This window comes from Lucilia cuprina, chromosome 4, assembly GCF_022045245.1.
Source record: "Lucilia cuprina isolate Lc7/37 chromosome 4, ASM2204524v1, whole genome shotgun sequence".
Taxonomy (NCBI): domain Eukaryota; kingdom Metazoa; phylum Arthropoda; class Insecta; order Diptera; family Calliphoridae; genus Lucilia; species Lucilia cuprina.
Window position 1 is genome coordinate 33,222,143 of NC_060952.1, and position 6,269 is coordinate 33,228,411.

The window sequence follows — 6,269 nt, forward strand, 5'->3', positions numbered from 1 at the left end:
GTTCACGTAAAGCTATTGCTATTGGATGTACGCTATCTACACAATCTCATATCATTATCTGTTCATAGTAGAGTTACTACAGTGAGTTCTCTGTGAATAAGGCCTTGAATGATGATGGATATACGGTATCGTACACAATCTCTCATTCTTGTCAGAATATATCCCTATCAGACTTACCACAGTGTGTTCTCTGAATGTGTTTGGCTTTTTTGATAGTAATCAGTATTTTGGATCGACTACGGTCTACTACCACAGAAACTGTTATTTAAAGTTGTTTGACCAAGATAGTGCTGTGGTTTGGATAAGTAGCCCAAGCGAGACCAACTAACTATTCCCTCGATCTGGTCAGTACTTAAGGGATTGCACTCTAATGTATAGAACAATCCTATGCTATTGCATAAAACGTTCAAAGTTAAGAATTGTGCTCCAATATCGAAAACGATCAAATTCGTTAGGAATGTATGAAGATAGGACCTATAAACCCAACTATAAAGTTTTCAATATTAATGCAAAATTTAAAAAATAACCAATCTCCTTCAACTACTGATCACTTTATATACTTTTGATACACATGCACATATGCAAATTATTAATATTTCCAGGTTTTTGTTTTTATATTAAATTTTGTAGTTATTGTTGTTTATTTTCTGTATTTTATTCGTTGTTAGTAGTTATGTTTTTCTTCTTCTTTTGTTGAATCACATTTTGAAACAAGTTGCACACGCGTACATCTGAATGCAAACAAAAAAAAAAAAAAAACGTGTCTGTATTAAAACATTCAGCAGCCCCAGTCAGTCAGTCCTCCACATTCGAAAAAAAAATCTAAATGTACATTTAATTAAACATTTTTATTATATTTATGTTTATTTATTTATTATTAGTATTTTTTTGTATTTTTGTACATTATTGTTCTACGTTGTATCTGATGAAAATATAAAATAATAAAAAAATGTTCGCAATGTTAATAGAATTTAGAGAATGATTTTAAACAAAGTGGGTTTTATGGTTAGTGGATTAGTAGAATAATAAAATAAAGAAAAAAAAATAAACTAAACATAAAAACATACTATTTAAAAACAGGAAAAAGGAAATGTTAAAATACATACTTTAATACTTTATTATATTGTAAAAACAAATCATTGTTTTTTTTTTAAACGCTAGATGTATGTATGATGTATGTAAGTATGTATTTAATATATAATTTTATTTGTACGAAAGAAGAGCAATAGACAACCTTGGTCTAATTATGCAATGTGTATATTACATGCCCAAATTCATAACAGACATAAACCCTTTATGTCTGTCTATTGATTAAAAATGACTTTTTCTGCGTTATTTCCCTCCAACTACTTATTTAATCTAATATTTCCCAACAAGCATTTTTTTTAAATTTTTATCACATTCCACTTGAATGATTCGAGTCATTTATGACTCTACTGCACGATTTAAATGATTATATATGCTCTTATTTTCTAATCAAAAATAATACATTCGTCAGGAGAAAATGGTATCCGGGAATCTTCTTAAAGAGTCATTTATGTGACCAACTTCTGATCAGTTCCGTTTATATATCTATTTCTAGTTTGTGTCGAAATATTAATCGTTTTAGAGAAATTTCCAAATCATATTTTAGTCATTTTTGAGACTTTTTTGAATCATTTTAAGTTTGTACAAATTCATTATAAAAAATACAACTTTTGATCATATTCGAGTCATTAATGACTCTTCTCTTCTGATCAGTTCCGTTTTTATATCTATTTTGAGTCATTTGTGTATCGAAATATTGGTCGTTTTAGAGTCATTTTCGAATCATATTTAAGTAATCTTTGAGCCTTGTTAAGTTTGTTACAAATATAATATTAAAAAAACCAGTTTTTAACTTTTGATCGCAGACATTTATGACTCTTCTGCATAACATATATGCGTCTTTTTAGAGTAATTTTCGAATCACATTTTAGTAATTTTTGAGTCATTTTAAGTTTGTTACGAATAGAATATTAAAAAAACAGTTATCGATTTTTTATCACATTCGAGTTATTTATGACTCTTCTGCACGATTAAAATGATAATATATATGAGCTCATTTTCTGATGATACATTCGAAAAAAATGTTCAAAATCCGCGAATCTTATTAAGGAGTCTTTTATGTGTCCAACATCTGATCAGTTCCGACTCAATTGTTTATCTATTTTGAGTCATTTTCGAAACATTTTTGAGCCTTTTCTGAGCCATATTCGGTTTTTTACAAAAAATACAATAAAAAATATTTTTGATCTTCCGACTGAGCGACCAGGGCAAGGATTGTCACAATATGTGTTAAAAAATTGGAAAATATGCACAAAAAATATTTTTTTTGTGAAGGTACATATCAATAGTAGGATTCTATAAATCGACTTTCGAATAATCGAAGATTCGACTTTTTTCCAAAATTTTAAAAAAGTTGAAAAAAGTCAAAAACTCTAAAATAGTTGGAAAAACTCGAAGAAAATAGACAAAGTCGAAAAGTCGTCTTTTAACTTAATGCAAAAAGTCGAATAGTCGACTTTTCGTTTCAACTATAGAACCCTAATAAATAGATATTTAGATCTTAAGTTTTTGACAACAAATATACAGGTTTTAAAGGACTGCTTTATGTACTATAATACCACTTTAACGAAGATGTAAGAAAAAAATCCATGAAGTTATTTTTAATATCGACACACAGATGGACAGACTCAGAAATTAATACTGAACCGATACTTTAAGGACCAATATTTAGGACGTTACAATTAGCAGCACAAACTCAGAAAGAAAACTATGTAAAATTGTATTTCATAGAACCTAGTATTTTGTTGTTAAATCGAAATTTGTTGATATTTCTTTAAAAAAATTCTAAATATGTAAATATCAAATTTGTCGTAAAAATATGAAATATAGAGAAAACAAAACAATTTTTTTCAGAAAAAATAAAAAATATGCAATTTAAAGCAAAATATGCAATTTATGCATTTATAACAACTAGAGTACATAAAGGGAGCTCCGTTTCCCAAATTTCCAATTTTAATATTTTTAATGATTATATGTATGTGGCATCACTGGATTCCTTAAACTTATAAAGATATTTTAATATACTCTCCTCTCTTCTTTCTAGAAGATGTGTTGTTTACTTTTTATGTTATGCAACAACATCGATGCTATTTTGTAGCAAATTCTTTGATTCGAAAAGAAAACTACTTAAAAGTTATTTTGAGTTACTGACTAAAAACACACATTTGCATAGAAATCCTTGCCCTGATTATTATGAATAAGATCCTTACCCCCATATTCATGAAAGCTTGATAAAGTTATTGATGGTTTATTGTAGGAATTTTGTATAGAAAATGTGTGTAATAAACCTAAAATAAGCAATTAATATCTTTATGATTACGGGGGGGGGGGGGGGGGGGGGGGGGGGGGGGGGGGTAAGTCTTTTCTGTTAAAGTCTATTAAAACACCAACACAAATTAAACAATTAATCAAAATCAGTAGAAAAAACTAAACAAAACACATGTAGAGTGGCAACACCTCAGCATAAAGTTCAAATTCATGATTTCATAAAAGTGTTTTGTAACATTAGAAGAAGAAGAAGAAGAAAACATAACTAAGTACATAAAAAATAATTTATATACATTTTTATAAACAATATCTGTTAAAAAAAAAAAAACTAAAAAATTAACGCAATTTATTTGTCTGCAGCAGAGATAGTGATCATCCATTTATGATTAAAAATATTTTATATCTATTCGTTTTATTATTATTTTTTCTTTTTTTCTTCTTCTTCTTTTAGCAAAACATACACGAGTCGACTGATATGTTATGCATTGACTGGCTGATGACCTTTAAGAGGCCAATCAACGATGTAATCAACGGAAGGCGCTTATAATATACTAGCATACCCTGGGTGCTTCGCTACCCTATGTTCAATTTCGTAAAAATATTAAAAAGTACCATCGGAAGAACGAAAAAGTACAAAGATCATTTTCAATAAATTCTCATTTAATAAGGACCGTGTGTTCCGGTTAACCATTATAAAGAATCCATTTGAATAATAGAAAAGTACCAAATAGTTCCCACTTCCAGAATATTATTCAGTCAAGACCATGTATGTTAAAATTAATGTTCCTAGGTTGAATATTTTAGAAAATTAAAAAACTACAATTTATGTGATAAAAAGTACTAAAAAGTTGCCTCTTAAAGGATCTTATTCAATGAGGACCGTGTATGTTTAATAATCATATGTTTTCAGTTCATATTAAAGAACATACATAGAGTATCATTTTTGTAGGAAGAAAAAGTACCAAAAGTGGAATAAAGTTTACCTAAGTGGAAAGTACTAATAAAAAGAGTACAATGTTTCTTCTTTTCGCTTAGAAGTATACTTTTTCGAGAATTAAGTTTACAAAATGTTCCGTATTTAAATCTACATATATATCACAGATAAAACTCAAACGATACAAATCTGCATTCATTTATTCCAGAAAAATTGTGCTTTAAAAAAGGTACCAAACAATTTACTCGAATTTGGTCCTATATAGGCCTTAGTACTCGAATTCCAAAATAATATACCAATAGCTTATTTTGTGTGAGTAAATAAACTACTTTTTGAAATTTTATAAAAGTTGGCTCAATGAGTTTGAATAAAATTAAATTTCCCGTTTTTCCCCTTTTTGGTACTTTTTTACCCAGTGAAATAGCAAACATTTTATTACAATAAATATTACAGAGATAGTCCGTAATTTAATATGAATAATTCAATAAACCGAAAAAGTTTTCTTAATGTGCTAAAAAAAAGTACCATAAATACAGTTTTGGCCCTTTTACACCCAAAAAGGACTGAATTTAAAAAAAAGGAGGAAACAGGTGTCTTATAATTTTGAGAGATGTATCCAACATATTTAGAAAAATTTGATTATGTTATTAGTTTAAAAGTTATAAAGGGCTGAAAAAGGTACCAAAATCACCTTTGTTACTCATTTTTACCCGTTAAAAGTACGAATTTCAAAAAAGTACCAGACACCCATCTGCTCATTTTAAGAATAGATACAGGTGCATTTAAAATTTTTCATGTATCACTAATATTATTATGTAAAATATTTAAGAAAACCTGTTTTACCCGTTTTAAACGTTTTTTCCCCTTTTTACCCGTAAATGTACAAATTTCCAAAAATCCCTCCTTAGTGGATCTACATAACCAAAAACACATCTACTGTCAAAATTTCTTCATTCTAGGTTCAGCCGTTTGGGCTGTGCGATGATGAATCAGTCAGTCAGTCAGTAACGCTACTCTTTTATATATAAGTATAGATAAAAAATAGTGGTAAAAAAAAACAAAAAAATACTACTAAAATGAAAGTATTTTGTAATTTTTATTTATGTTTGTATATGAATGCATGCGTACTAGTACGAGACCAAAGTTCAATTTTAATCTTTAATTATAAAGTTGTCATAAACAAAGCTACCTTTGTCTGTCCGTCCATGCATCCGTCAACTGTTTTTAGGTTTAATATAAAAGTAACTATTTGTAATTTTTTTGTGAGTTTAAGAGAAAATTTTACAAAATAAAATTTTCTTATACATGTTTTGTTTTGTCTTTTTTTCTTCTTCTTTTTTCTACTTTTGTAAATAATTGCCACAACAGCAAACATTATATTTAACTTTCATCATTGAATTGAGGAAGTTATAATTTATGTAAAATGATGGGAAAATAAATAAAAAGACATGCTGTAGACTACATGCCTTCATACATACATATGAAGATAGATAGTATGTGAAATAAATTTTATAATAATTAAATAAAATATCCATTTTTTTAAATTAATCTTCTGGATATGGAAAATGCATACAATTTCCATGGGTCATTAAAAGCCATTATAAGTTAAAAAATAATTAACTTAAATTCACTTGCATCTTATTATATTTAAATTTTCTTATAATTCTTGTAAAAAAAGAGTTTTAAGAGTCAATTTGTTTTATTAATGAAATTGTTAATTAAAAAATGTAATTTGCAAAATATTTTTTGTTCTAGTTATGCTCTACTTATGTCCTAAATAGTTCTATTCTAAATAGTTATATTCTAAATAGAACTGGAACAGGTTCTATTCGAGTTGAGGTGTAGATCTGTTCTGTTATAGTTCTAGTTCTGTTTTTAGTTCTGTTCTAGTTCAGTTCTAGTTCAGTTCTAGTTCTAGTTCAGTTCTAGTTCAGTTCTAGTTCAGTTCTAGTTCAGTTCTAGTTCAGTTCTAGTTCAGTTC